Source organism: Plectropomus leopardus, chromosome 22, assembly GCF_008729295.1.
Source record: "Plectropomus leopardus isolate mb chromosome 22, YSFRI_Pleo_2.0, whole genome shotgun sequence".
Taxonomy (NCBI): domain Eukaryota; kingdom Metazoa; phylum Chordata; class Actinopteri; order Perciformes; family Serranidae; genus Plectropomus; species Plectropomus leopardus.
The window spans coordinates 9,110,267-9,126,425 of NC_056484.1; positions in this window are offsets into that span (position 1 = coordinate 9,110,267).

Sequence of the window (16,159 nt, forward strand, 5' to 3'; positions counted from 1 at the left end):
GCATTCTCTGGTGCCAAACGGAGCTTCAGCTCAAAGCAGGAGCCATTAGAGATGGAGACTTAAGGACTACATAGCCAAGAATGTTTAGCCAAGTTGCATTTGAACCCTTCACTGAAAAGGGAAAATGAGTAAACGCTGGCATCCACATATTGTTTTTGCCAAATGTGATTTTCGGAATTAATGTTAATTCTTTTTTAGGTTCATCAGAGGCTATGAAAATAAGGGAGAAAGCATTATCGACATGCATGTCATCAGAAATGAACATTTGCTGCAAAAAAAAACTCACACATAGGTACCTCACCTTGAAGTTGACATCATCGCTGACTGACTTTTCTCCTGTTGCACAATGTAATGTGACTTAGATCCGCTTTATGTTTACTTTCTGTCAGCTCTACGGTAACGTCACCGTCGCCTCTGACCTTAGTGATCGTAGTGCTGTTTCATTCTTCCATTAGATACTTCACTTTTTAGTTAGCTTGTTCATACTGTAGATAGTATTTACCGGTAATGTTTGTGAATAGCGTTATTGATCATTTTAATAAGAGTCTAAACAGCGAGGTTAGCCAGTCAGCTAGCTTAACTGTGGGGCTTCACCTTAAAAGATGGAGATTCGAATCATCAGTCAGAGACCCTCGATTGACTGAGATTGCTTCCAGTCTAGCAGTGCTTTTTTCTGTGCAGTGTACTTCTGGGGACATTTTGGTCCCCAGATTTTGCTGTGGAGTGAGTGCTCTTGACTATCACGCTACTCTTTGATACAAGGAGCTGCAGACGTGCAGGCAGCAGCAAAGAGGTGGAGAGACGAGAGACCTTCTTCTTAGAAGTGGTGAATTTACAGCTGCGAGCAACTTATTAAGATACAGTCTATGGCTTTTGTTGATATCTAGTGACAAAAATGTTTTTGAATACAAAAATGAACAGTAAACACTATCAGCAATAAGCTAACTGTTGAAAGGGAAGTAGCTAATGTAAGGAATAAAAAACAGCTTGATCGCAAAGGTCTGAAGCAAAGTAACATTATTGTAGATTTAACAGGAAGTCGAAGACAGACATTAACTTCGCGTAACGGGTATACGTCACACTACATTGTGCAATTAGTGATAAGTGGTATTATTCACTCCCAAGCAGACTCCTTAGGAAAAACAAAACCTACTTCTTTAGAGGGGCAGTTACCAGGTCATCTGTTGGTAGCTGCACTAAACTTGCCAAGTGCCAAGCCAAGGGAACAGTGGTCTCTTTGATACACGCTCTCACGCTGTCCTTGTGCTCTCAAATGGCGAGACACTGATTTAAAGAGAGGTAGTGACAGAGAAAGACTCAAGGACTCAGTGTCACAAAGTGGCATTTTAATGTCTGAATTTTTGTCTTTAGATAGACACCTTATAGGATAAATTGTGTTTCATTCATGCAGTTATTATCATTTTGGCGTCTTAGTACAGGAAGAACTGAGCCTCTGTCCTGTGTTTGTTTTAAAATTGTGATTTTTGTGTGTACAAGGGAAAAACAACTCGCTCATGTAGAAGCCAACACAACAGACACGACAGTTGTTTTTTGTTTGTTTTTTGCAGGCCTTGCAGATGGGACACTTGATTTGAAGTTATTTCTTTAAAAAAAATAGTTATTTAAGAGTAAAAAATGAGACCGTGCCATATTGTTGATACCGCAACAAAGGATGACTCTGCATGAAAAGTGCATGGAGTGTACCACAAACCTTGAAAAAAAAAAGGTACAGAATAAGTCTAGTGCTTTATGCTTTCATTTTTTACTCCTTGTCTGTTCAGCTGAATAAGGTCCAGTGCCTTTTTCAGATGTATTAAGGCACAAAGAATTGTTCAAACGAGGGATATTTGTATTAGTGACCATGCTTTTTAGTGTGTTTTGATTTTCTTGGCCACGCTGCGAATCAATCAGTGTGTGATTGTGACCCTGCAAACTGCTGGACCAAGTTAATGGAGTGAAGTCTAAATCAAGTCCAAATGCACATGTGGCTCTCCGAGACTTGAACTCAATGAACACTCTGACCAATTTGTTTTACTTAATGTGATGTTTCTTATTTGCACCTTTATTTTTTTTTCTCTCCTGCCCAGTATTGTGAATGACTGAGATGTGACATAGTGTGAATTTTGAGTAAGCATGGGGATTTTTTAAAAACGTGTATGTGCTTTTTGGTGCACAGATTTGATTTTGTTTTGAATCTCTTTCCATTCATTTCAGATTCATGCCCTCATTCCATCCTATCTGAGCGATTAAAGAAGCTGAGATTTCTTATCAAAAGGGAGATGAATCATGTAAATATTGGTCTTTTGCTGCCTTGGCCAAATAGTTGTAGATCTACAAGCATTCGTCATAAGTGTAGTTGTTCAAAAGCTACTTCTGTTCCAAATAAAGTGCAGTTGTTGCCAACAGAAAACATCTGAATCTTTGACCCCTAGCTCTTCCTGCTACCAACCTACACAGGTTGCACGTTGTGTGCAACTCGTAAGTCGATATCATAGACTGTATAAAACAAGTAGACGAAGCCTCCAGGCTTGAAAAGTGAAGCAAATGTGGAAGTGCCTTAAACTGGGACGACTACACTGGTTAAAGAAGTCCTATTGTATCAAATTCTATGAGAAAATGACTTCTCACTTGTTTTAATACCTCAGTTAACATTTTCCTAATGAGTTAACAGTCTCAGTGGCTACTTTCAAGTCTTCTTCAACACAGCATGATGTTCTTTTTTAAAAAATTATGATCCCAATTTGAGTAAAATAGACAATAAAGCAGCGTCTGCTTCAGGGCGTGGTGCTGCGTATCGTGCCCAGCTGCACCCTCATGTCCAAATATTGTCACGCCTAAAAACCACCATGGCATTAGCCAAAATGCAAATCAGCAGTCCACGAAACAACAAGTGACATCACCGTGGCTTCTTCCACTTCTTATATACAGTCTATCGTCGTCTGTTGTTAACAGTTTCTTGGATCAATCTAGCGTGGAAGAACATGTCAGAGCAATATCATCACCAGTTAGGGCAACATCCCATCGATAATTATTTTACATTCCAGTCACAGGTTTCATATCAAGTGTTTGGACAAGGTGTGCTCTGCAGTTTCATAATCATGCTTGTGTTTTATCACATATTGTAAGCATTTAATTTCTGAAGATTTATAGCAATAGTTTGACATTTTGGGAAATGCCCTTGTATGCTTTCTTGCTGGAAGTTAGGCATAGATCACACCAAAACTAGGGATGTAAATCACAAGTTTCTTTACAGACAATAATGCTTTATTTGCCGATATCACAAAGTCTGCCACAAAACAATTTCGATTAAATTCAGGGGCCTGCAATCGTTATCGGTAAATATGCAATATTTAGGAAGGATATGTGCATGTATGGACATGCTTTTGGAATTTCAAAATAAGAGCAAATCCTAAAGATGAGGCTATGTGTCCGTATTTTCACTTTGGCATGAACGCTATTGCATCGTCGTTCATTGAATTGATATCGATCAATGTATCACGACACCCCTAACTGATGCGTGTCATTACAGTCAAAATCACCATTGCAAAACATGTCTGCAAAACAGTGTGGTGCACGTGTAAAGGAGGGCGATCAAATGTGACCAACAGAAAACCTTAAACTAGTCTCCAATTTGTATCTCAATGATGCGATGACCTTCATCGTAATTAAATACCGCTTTTGTCTGTATTTGCCATTAATCCACTGTTCCTATGACTTCTGCCATCATCAGAACAAAAGTAAAGCCGCCTTTTGTTTGATTTGCTTGGCTGCCTGGCCAACTGTGTCACTGACATGTGGTGCAACTCCGCACCTTGCGCTGAAAGTTGAGAAGCTGCTAAAAACTGCTAGAGATGCACAGTGCAAGAGAGGAGCACATGCCATGTACACGGTACCATAGAAAAAAACAATGATTTTGCTTGCGACATGTTTCTAGCGTTGCATTTAGGTGTGATCGGGGCCTTAAATGTGAAGATTAATACCACACTTACGTCTGTGTGGTTGGAAACGGGAACAGCAAGCCTTCAAAACCTACTGTTAATAAAGTCATATTTCTTGTGTTAAATCAGTAGTTTTCTATGGAATTCATATTCAAAGCGAGATTACAGTAGAAAGTTACTGAATAAAAATACTTTTTATGTAGGCTCCATGGGAAAAAAAATCATTTTTTATTGATTTATTTATTTTACTGGTTTAATTTCAGCTGTGTAATCTACGTGGAGTAAAACCAGTAAGCTCACAGCCACACTGGGAACCTTGATCAATCCTTACCCCTCACTGGCGGCTTCCTTTTCTTTTCATATTTCACACACTGATATGGAAACCTTAATGTCAAACTATTTCTTTAAATCTTCCGGTGTTAAAATGAGACTGTGAAAAAAAATGTGTGAGAGGACAGAACGAAACAGAGCATGGCAGCAACACAATGTGCAGCACTGTTGTCCATTTTTCTATTCTGTCTTAAGCAAACTGGTCCCATTTATCAAGCTGAAGTATGTGAGGCCACAGGGTGACTAATTGGTTAGAGACACGAAAAGGTCACATGTTTGATCCCCGTAGCAGACATATTAACGGCTGCAGTGTCCCTTAAGTAAGATGCTGTTGCGTAATGATCAGTATGAAAGCTGCCGCTGTGTTTGTGTCAAACGATTAGTTCTGCAGCTGTCTTTCACCTCACGATGAGAAGGTTTTCTACTGTTTGGTGGGAAAAAGTCATCCATGCTGATGGTTTAACAGAGCTTTTTTGTCATGTCTTCAACGACAGAGTGAAGACGTGTCGTGGCACAAATAAAGTGACAACCTTAATATAAAGTGGATCAAATAGTGAGCTTTATAGTGAGAAATGGTTTGTTTTCTTTCATAACACTTGGGAAGAAGATGAGGAGCAACTTCATAAGAAATGGACCAAATAATTTGCAAAAAACTAGTAAAGAAAAGAAAAGAAAAAATGACCACAAGGAAGTGTCAAAAATATTTTTTTTATTTTATTAGTTTTTCTGTAATATAATTTTAGTTTATAATAAATATATAAGTAAGAGAATTCTAAATAGACATTTTCTCTCGTTTTCTTTTCATAATATCTTATAATCTCCTCAGCTAATTTTTTAGTTCACCTTTTACTATTTATTTTTTGCAGTTTGCAGGACATTTCTTGCCAAGTTGCTCATCATGTTTGTTTTACGTTTTCCTGTGTTTTTGGAAAAAATCAAACCAGTTTTCTTGTGTTTGAGAGGTTTTAATGCTTGCGAAAGACACCTGAATGCAGCACAACAAAACAGATGTTGAGTAAGGGGTTATAGGGTTAAGGACGCTGGTAGGAATTTTAATTTTATTGTTTTTATTATATTGATGAAATTGTGATTAGTTCAGCCTATGTGTTGCTTGCAGACCATCATCACTGGTGCACATTGGTGTCTTTTAATTCGACCCCACCTGGGGCACCAAAGTCAGGAATTTTCTAATTCTACACATGGTGGCTTTAAAAAAACCTTAATTAAATCCAAAATTTAAGTTAAAAATTAAAGAAACATTTCACTCCTGAAATCAACCAATGTTACCTTAAATTCAAAAAGAAACCTGTACAATTAGATGTTACGTAGCTCCCTAAAACAAGGAGAAAACCATTCAGTTTTTATGGGGAAAACATAAAATTCAACATAACACCATGTAAGTAGCTGATATAAAAATCATCATTTGGGCAGTGAAGTATTGCTTTAAGTATATTTAAGTTACAATGTACTTTGACTCACTAATTAAGAATTTAACATTTTTTTAAAAATTAATTTATTAATTTATTTTATTTTATTATCAATACCCGACCAGAGGGCGCGACTTTCTTAGATATTTAAAGGTGTACTTTGCTGGATTTAAAAAAAAAAAATGTTAAAAAAAAAAAAAAAAAACAAGGCAAAAGTGGGCAAAAATAATCCCCCTCAGTCATCTGTTATGATGCACTTGAAGTGTGTGGTGGTGTATTTATTTGCAGTGAGGAACCTACAATTCCTGCAAGTATACCTTTAAATATTTGATATTTATGCCAAGCTTTGTTATTTATTAAAACAATGATACAGATGTAGTATACGTGCTTTATTTGCCATGACTGACTGAATTGTTACAAAAAAAAACCTTTTTTGGAGGCAGTGCTCTTTGTGCCACCCCGACTGTCACTTCCTTTGCTCTTTCATGTCATCCGACGTGAACAACCCTGCCTGAGCATGTTAAAAATAAACCGGAACTGCAGTTCAAAATGGACTAAACCAATTGTATGTACCACCTGGATTAAACTGTGAAGGATTAAAAAAAATTAAAACAACCATATCCATATACAAGGCGAACACTGGTATCCAATAAAAAAGGAAAACTGGGAAAAAAAATGCCTTCAGTTGTGTGTTTCCTGCTGCAGTGTCAGATGTTACATGTTGTCATTGTTCTGCAGATTTTTTAACCACATTTTAATGTCAACAGAAGACAATGTACAGTAGATGTGCTTCAATTTAAGAAAAAAACACTCAGCTTCTGTCACAATCTAAGCTCTCGTGAATATGTGCGTTGCTTGTTTTACTGGAAATTACTGCATTCCTGTGCTTTCCCTTTGTGTGGGCGCACAGGAATTTTGCAGCCCACATAGTTTGTTTAGTGGTTATGAATATGTCTGCTCCCGGAGAATGGTTTCAGTGAAACCCTCTGCTTGCCACAGCCCTGTCTGCATGGCCTGTTTTCTGGGCCATGAATTTTTAAAGATGTGTCAGCAGAAGCTACACAGCTGTCTCCCAGGCCCGCCGGCCCCCGCTGGACCGTTCAGCATCAAGGCCCTAATTTGTATATCTGGTGCGGTGAGATGGCTAAGAGGATGGAGCATATTAACGATAAAAGAGATTTAATGATAAAGGTTTGGGGGAAATGGATGAGAGAGTGTGTGTGTGTGTGTGTGTGTGCAGTAAAGGGACAGATCCACCTTTGGGGAACGAATATATATTTTTAGTTTAACTCAGGGTTACACTCAGTACGTTTACATGCACGGTGAAGTTGAGCTAAAGTTAAAGCTCAGGTGAGCGTGGTATACACTGTGTGATTTTGGGCTGTTGGTCAGAAGAAAGATGACCAACGTGAAAGACACGTGGTGATATTTTTGGTCGCAGCTCTATGGAGTCGCACAGTAACAGAGGTTCAAGGACAGCTGTTGTCACAGTCTTGCAATCAAAAATTATTGGGATAAAATTCTGACAGTTTCAGAAATTTGGAACAACCATCTCACTGTGCAACTGCTGTTACGCCCTGCGTCTATAAACCACCCAACAGAAATGCAGCATGAAATGACGCACAGAATCAGAATAATCAGATGGATAGTAGCAATCACCATGGACATGAATGTCGTTAATCACACGTTTCCACGGCAACGAGTAAAACAGACTCAAAGCCTGCGGTTTCTGCAAACTTTACGTGATGACAGAGAACACGTCATAGTACATTTGACAAGTCCACAATGTCTCAGCATGCAAGTCCAGATGATGGACATTTGAATTTAGACTTTTTCCTATGGACTTGCTTTGTGAAAGAGACATCTGCAAATCAGCAGATACATTTCTTTGAGTGTCTAGAGGTGAAGTCTAGAGGAGCTGTGCAGCTGAATTATTTTATCCGTATTCATGTTTGCAGAGCACTAAATCCAAGTCGGTACTCCAGCTTGTTAACATCTGCAGTGGGCTGCTGTTTGGACCCAACGATGCAGAACATCTGGTTAACTTTACTCACAGGAAGTCAAACTTTCATGGGAATGAATGGGGCCCTGTCTGCAACACTGTATCCAGTTCTCTTTATACATCAAAGAAAAACATGAATGATCTGGACAATTACTGGACATTAATAATAATTTAATTTAATATTCCATTCTTTGTAAACAAAAAAAAAAAACATCACCATAGTAACATATTGTCATGCAGGGCTGTACTGGACTCAAATTTGCCAGATGAATCCGATTTGACTGTTCAATATGATTCTTTGATGTTTCAGGTTTGTTTGGGTTTTTTTTTTTAATAAAAATATTTAAAGTTTGAACAGGCTCAACGGGACATTCAGAGTAATTTTTTGATAACACACATCAAGCGAAAGCCAGAGAGTCTTTCGTATTAAGTTGCTGCAAGCTGCAAATCCACTTCTTCTCAGCAGAAGAAACAAGATAACTTTGCTGATTTGAGGTTTTGAGAATATTATGGACTGTCTGGGGGTTTCCTGTTGTGTTTCATGTTTCTTCCTTTCCTTGTTTCTTGCTACTTTTGTTCTGTTTCCTGTTTTATTTTGTATTTTCACTCCTCCTGTGTCATGTCTGGCTTTACCGCCTGTTTTTGTGTGTTTCCCTATTTTATTTTAGCTGTCTTGTATTAGTTCTGTTTGTCCCTCCTTGTTAGTCTTCCCTGCAAATCTGTGTCTGTTTTATTCTCGTTTTTTTCCACCCAAGTGTTCCAAGCCACACCTTCATTAGTTAGCCAATCCCTGTGTGTCCTGTGTTCCCCTACCTCGGCTGTGTGTCATTGTCTTGATTCGTTCCCCATGTGTATGTACCTGTGTGCTTCCCTTTGTCCAGTATCAGTTTGTCTGTTCACACAGCTGTTACCCTTGCTGTGATCCTGCCTGGTAATCCTCTTTGTGTTTTCCACTGTGTCTTGCTCCTGTCTCTTTATGTTTTTGGTCACCTGTTTTTTTAATCTAATCTTTTATCTTCCTAAGATCACTTTTTGTTCGCACACTTGTCTGCCTGTTTTGTTCTGCATTTGGGTCCTCCTCCAATCTCACTCCTTGACAGTCTCCACACCTTGCTCTCTTCTCTCTTCTTTTGTGTTGCTGCCTGTGTCTACACAGCATCCTGTGCCAAAGAATTCAACAGCGATCGCTCCGCTCCAAAATCTGAGGACCAAAACGTCCCTAAAAATACACTGCGCAGCACACTGACAGGCAAAATCTGAACCACTGCTCAACTTGCTCAATTCAAATCTCCAACTTTCAGGGGGAAGCCCTGTTGTAGTGTGTTTCGTTTTGTCATTCTTTTATTTCCTGTTTTGTTTTACTGCCATCCGTAATGTGTTTTCTGTCTGCAGGCTACTGTCTGCATATGAATGCAGCATAAGACTTACCTCACCTGGCAGCTGGGTTCTTGCCAAAACACATAAAAATCTGGTACTGTGTAACAAACAAGTTGGGCCATGAGATTTGAGTTAGACGAGCACAAGTGCAGACCTTAATGGTATGCAGTTTGATAGCGTGATGAGAGGTGAGATGAACTTGTGTAACATTATGTGTAGAAAAAGTAAAATCTCAACTAAACTATGTTCCATTAAAGAAATATTAACATGGTTTCTACAGATGGAAATGTTGGGCTGTAAATCCACTTTAATGTTTCATGACATTCATGTTGATGAATTGTACATGGTTCATTTATTTCAGATGTTACTTTGGATGAAAACTTGTCAAGTATTTGGAGGCCATGCCAGAAGGTAAAGAAACCAGTTTACCTGTTGCCAAAAGACATTTTTACACATACTTCTTCAACTGGAATAAAACCTTGAGATTTGTCAAATGGGCGCTTTTTTTCCAACAACAGCTAATAATTTTCTGTAAAGTCATTTCTCACTTATTTTAAATGCAAGGCAAATAAGTGTAGCAGTCTATGAGCAGACGTGCCTCACATTTTCTCCACTTGCCAAATCTTATTTCTATTTCTGGCACTGAAGCAAGCTGCCCATAGAAAGTAGCAAATGTTAAAACTTGAGTAGGATTAAGAATCTCCCCATCTCTCTCGCCTGCACACTGCCTGCATGATTAAAGCTTATAATAGCAACTCTGTACATGAATGAGTGTTTTTAGCTTTCCTCAGTGTGCAACCAAAACTCACTGAATGAAAACTCACTCATATTTACATTTTATAATCTAGAAGGAATGTGTGTAATAGTTACACTCAAATCCTGAATAGCTATTTCAGCCATAAATCTAAGAATCTCATTTTATTCCACTCGCTGAGATTTGAATTTTCTTGCTTATTATTGTCACAGATTCTTGTTTATATTTTATATGGAACATCACAAATATAGAGCTCAAGTCTAAAGGAGACTCATGCTCTTCTGTGTGAGGTGACTGGACAGTGAACCAAGCCTAAACACTATTTTGGATGTCCAGATCACCTCCGTTAAGTCTATAATGAAAGACTAACCAGCTGTCTGGCTTAGACTTGTTTTTATCCGCTTACCAGAGCATCACTGGTGCTCTTAGTGGGCAGCAGGTGGAGGTTTCCTTAAATTGATTATTTGAATTTGAGAGTCATAACGAATTATATTATGAAATGTTTTTCTTTTTTTTTTTAACATTTTTTTATCAATGGACATTTTTTTTACATTATGGGGACGCTAAGCAGAAAAACAAAAGCAGATAAAGAGCAGAACACAGGAAAAACAGATAAATATGAAGTCATGGGATGTTTAAAGAGTTAAAGAAAAATTTCCTCATTTAAGGCAAGTTGTTTCACATGATACATATATTAATTATGAGAGATCTATTTCATTGGCTGAATAAACACACCATTTTTACTAATAAGCAATACCCAAAGCACCACGGTGGCTGAATGTCATAAGTTTTGCAAGTATTTGGTTCCAAGTTTTTGGAGATATTTCAGTCTGATGATGCTGCTAGAGGAAAGACTATGGTTTTACAGAAGTTATCACCATTCATCTTGAGGGGACATGAATATCTGTGCCAAATTTCATGGCAATCCACACAAATGTTGGCGATATCTGACCCGGAACCGACGTCATTGCCACAGCTGGCTAAAAGTCATAAAAATTCATTACATTTAAGATACAGAAATGTACTGACGAGTACACCAAACTAGTAAATGCTTTGATTTGATACTCTCCGTTGTCACCAAATCTGTATATTATAAAGCCAAATATGGACTGGGCCTTATGGTCAGATGTGCTGCAGTGCTATTAGGTATCAGCAGCTCAGCACGGGCTGAAGGACATCTCTGGATCAATAATATAATGCCACTTTAAAGTGCCCACTCACATGGTGCTGCATAGTATTCTGTTGCAAGCGCACAGAGACACACATACCCCATTTCTCCAACTGCCCACACAGAGATTTCACTATTAAAACATTGGGGTTTGGATGTGAGCCTGTGGATTTCCCCTAAATTCCACTTCTCCACTTCCTTCTAATCCACTCCAGACTCCAGAGAGAAACTCAACATCCTGCAGTTTCTCCTCTTTTCCCTGCTGCACTGACATTGGTGTGTGTCTCTAACCTGCTTTGACCAACAGATGTCTCAAGTATGTGGCTGAGGTGCATGTTCTTTAACATACATCAGCAGATGAAAAGGAAGAGGTCTGTATGCATTTATGATATCTATGCCATTCAGCTGCTGGATGTTTCTGATTGATGGTAAACACTTTATCAATCAGCTCCAAGTCATCATCTATGTTCATAAATATAGATGTACTGCAGAATACATTCATTCTATATTTATACTGTATGCATTTACACATCAGCACACGCTGTACAACTGACAATGGTTTCCCTCCCCCGATGTCCTTCCTGCCTTTTGAATGCAAGCAATATTTAGAGAAGATGATAGGGTTGGCACACGGAAAACAAATGAAAGCAGCATCTCTTCTGTGCCACCTCAGTGTTCTCAGCTTATGTAAATTCATCACCCAATGGGAACCAATCTCACAAGCAAACCAGCTTTGTCAAGATTTGCAATAGGGTGCCAAAAGCTTTTTGTGCCTTTGAAAATGTAGATTTCTAAAAAAAAAAAAAAAAAAAAAAAAACAACTGGGTTCTTCAGTATAACCCTCATTGTAATTTTCTAAGGTTGTTCCTTGAGCCTGCCAGCAAAAAAGCGTCTACATGGCATGTTTTATTAGGTTCGTCCTGAAATGTGCATACATTTGGCAGCAGCAACGCAGTACAGCTGACAGCTTACTATTTAAACCAGAAGTGTGACAAATGGTGTTCCAAAGGGGCATAACATACAAATGGCTATTCAACTATCACTCAACACATTTTGTTTATTCATGATGTGACATGAAAGACCATGTCACAGTACATGAGCATATTTAGAAACACTGTAAACTCAAATTACCGCCTCGTAGTTGTATGCCTCCGCAAACCCATCAAGTTGCACTTTCCAAGTTTACATCCAAGTCTGTGAAAACATGAACGCTTCACACACATCTTCATCACACGAGCACAGATTTATACAATCAGTTCAGTTTTAAGATGGGCACTCAAGATAAACTTAACCAATTCAGAATCTGACCAGATGTCTCCCCTTCTGTTTTCTGAGTTATGAGGTTTAGTAGCGGCTAGAAAAGTTATTTTGTAAAACTTTATGTCACAGTAAGGTTGACCTTTGACCTTTTGGTTATAAAATGTCATCCCTTTATCATTTCATTCACATGTTTGAATTTTTGTCATGATTAGCGTGTGTATTTGCTAGTTATGGCCAAAAACTTGCCTTGTAAGGTCTCAGTGGCCTTTGACCACCAAATTCTAATAAGTTTATCAGTGACTCACACTGGATGTTTGTTCCAAATTTGGAAAATCAATCCTTCATGGCTTTCTTAAGAAATTGCATTCACAAGAGACAGACAACCCAAAAACAGAGACAGAGGCATACAAACACATGTTGCTGTTGTATGTTTTGGTAGATTCCCTAGCCAATTTCAAACATGCTCTTCACACCTGAAATTTCTAGACATAACTCGGGGAGCCATGTGTAAGAGCGCAAACAAACATAAAAGAACAAAGAAGGTAGGGCATTTATACAAAAACGGCAACAAAAATGTCAAAACTGAGAGATGACAAGATTCAGGAACTTTAGCTGTTAAGAACTGAAGCCGAAATCATCAGACAAATTCAAGAAACGGCAGGAGACTTGGTTGTTTATGGCCAAATTCCAAACCATCATAACAATGGTATCTGCATCATGTCCTGACTCCTGTACACTTTACTCAGGCGCCACCATTCGCTAAAACTAGATTTCTAGTAGGTGAGAACGCATTTGACACAAATAATCTCCTGTCGTATGCTTCATTTGTGAAACAGAAACTCATTTTACGGAGTTGATGAGAGAAAGATTGTCTGTTGTATTGTCAGAATATACTGTAAGGAATCATATAAATACTTTCTTTTAAATGACTTCTCTGTCTTTCCATTTTTCATGCTCCTTCATCTATATTTAATTTTCTCTGTTGACCTGGGGCAATGCTTTCGCGCTCTTCGTGTGCGCACACATGTACCCTCACACACATGCACCACGGCCTTGCCAGAGCTCTCTAAACGCACAGGGGGAGGCAGAGGGGGAGACACAAACCCAAGGAGAGGCTACAGGGACACGCAAACGCAAACATGTTTCCCCACTGGTGCCCGATGTCGGCTCTCATTACATTCAGCAGCAGGCCTACTGGGCCAATTAGGGTGCAGGGCTGCTCTGCTTAAAGCTATGGGATTGGCCTGTCACTGGTAACCTCCTCCCTAATGTTGACATTATGGAGGAATAATCAGGGAGACTTGTGGGAGGTCAGCAGTGCGCAGGAATGTTTCAATTAGTGAACAGTAGAGAGTTAAAGGTACTGAAACGGGCATCTAGAGCAACTCTGTTCATCCATGTGCACTTTTCACTAGCATCACTGAGCTCATATTTTGAATTTTTGCCTCCATGCAGGCGTAAAGTGGGGCACAGGGCAGAAACAGTTGAGGCGTGTTGAAGAAATCGGACAGAGGGAGTGCCTCAATTTGGCTGAACCGCAGTATGCAGGGCCAGCCCATGGATGTATGAAGAGAACTGGATACAACATTGGCAGCAAATTCATTCCTATGGAAGTTGCTCAGTTGCGTATAAAGCCAAAAAACTACTAGGGTATAAAACTATCCACATCACTGGCCCACAGAGCAAGCATGCTACAGACTTTTGCTAACTTCTGGTTTAGCACTCTGCTAACTTGAATGGGGATAAAGTGATTCAATTATGCAGCTCTCCTAGACTTTTGAAATGTTATCGGATCAAATTATTCAAATTCCTTTAGTAAAATGAGTCATTTCGCAGGGTCTGCGATGCTCAAAAAGTGCATGCCCTCTGATTTATAGACATTTCTTTCCCAGTGTTAGTGTAGGAAAAAAAAGTATTTAGGGGCCTGGCAGCTGTAATTCCTCTGGTTAACAGGGTGGTCTCGCAGTAATCTGACAGCATCATATATTGTATTCATTAAGAGATATGACACACAACAATCCATTTTGTAGTGATATTGCTGCCCACTGATTTTCCAGTCAGCTCTGAATGTTACAGTGTTGCCAGGGAAACGGCAAATGATGAGCACGGTGTGCTGTCGAGCTGATGTGATCACGTTCTAAATGTCCTATTGACCAATCACATTGGCTGGTCGGATCTACGTGTTGTATAAATACTGACAAACAAATACATGTATGGTTCGTGCTGGGGTTACACAATTGTGAAGCAAACAACAACAGACTCACTTCATTATACTTGTCTCTTCCCAGTGTGCGTTTAATTGCGGATGGGTCACAGGCTAATGTCTTCTGTGTCTCCGCATGACAGACGAGGAGCTTTCGGTGAAATGAATTTGTGCTGTTTCCTCTCAACAAAAAAAAGAGTGTGATTAGAGAGAATGGGAAGAGCTCTGTCGACAAGCTCTCTCTCTGGTGGTTTGCCATGTTCCCCTCCATCCAATCCATAATGTATCACATAGCCAACAGGGGGGGAGCAGAAAGCCTCTGGGATGATTTCCAAAGAATGGAGGGTAATTTGGAGACGGCCCATGTGGTCCATTTGAATTAACTGGAAGGAGATGAGATTTGGGGGCTGCAGTACGACTTTGGTCACTTTGGAAAGGAGCTGATTTAGCAAATGGTTCTCGGGTAATCATTCAAACCATGAGTGGGCTAATAAGTGACCTATGCACACAGAAAACACAATAATAAGTCAGTTAAAGCTGCTATAATCAATATCTTTATGTTGATAATGGATTAAATTCATTTGCGTAATCAGTGAAATCCATACCTTAGTTATTGATGTTATCTTTAATGGTCATCTGGGCAAACTTCACAGCAGCTCAGTTATTTTTATGTTCATTCATGACAACAAAATTAGTTTGATTCTATAAATGCCTCAAAAAGTCTCAAAATAGTAAACTCAAAACTTTCTAATGTTCCTCTTTTTTTTTATATTCCTTTTCAACGGTTTCTGTTACTCTGCTAAGCGTCAGTTGAACAATTATCTCCGTCTACAATCTGTCTAAGGAGATCAAAATGTCTGGACAGTTTGTCCTCTTACCGCTGCCTCAGCAAGTACAAGCCAGCTGGCAAAAGAGCGAGATGAGTCAAACAGGCAGAAGCAAATTGAGGAGTTGGAGATAACAAAGTGGCAGCTGTGAGGTTGTCGTCTGGACCAATCAAGTTGTCCTGCTCTCTGGACCAGTGAGACTCTCTGATTCCAGTACTCCCTGTGTCTGAGTAAACATTGTGGTTTGGCTCCAGCCGGTGACGTAAGGAAGTTTCAACAGGCCCCACTGCACGCCATAAAACACATATTGTTTTATCCATCCATTTTTATCCATCCATTTTCATCCAGAGGCTGAGCAAAGTACTCCAGACATCCCTCTCCCCAGAAACACTTTCTAACTCCTCCTGGGGGATCATGATAAGGTTTTATTATAGCTTTACAATTACTAGATATTATTACAAAGAAGAAAAAAGAAAACTAGGATGTAGATGAGTGCATTTTTGAGTGCATTTTTAGTGTTCTTCTTGAGCACAAGTGTAATCTGAAAAACCATCAAGGGCCCCACTGCAGTCATATTGCCTGCAAAGTCTATATTTACGCCCCTGACGCCAGCTGTTGCAGACATTAGACATTGGGAATGAATTTGTTAATTCAATTGAGGTACTGTATGAACTTCCTCGAGGCGAACAGAGAAAAAAATCAATGTGGTTAAAAGCATTGGTGATTGGAAGGAAGATGACAAAATGCAGCTGCTGATACAAATCCAACCATCTGTCTTAGATCCTAACTGGCAAATCAATGAGCAGCAGTAATATAAGTCAGAGAGAGGGAGAAAGGAAATTGGCTACGGGTTTCCTTTCATTTGCAGGGTAA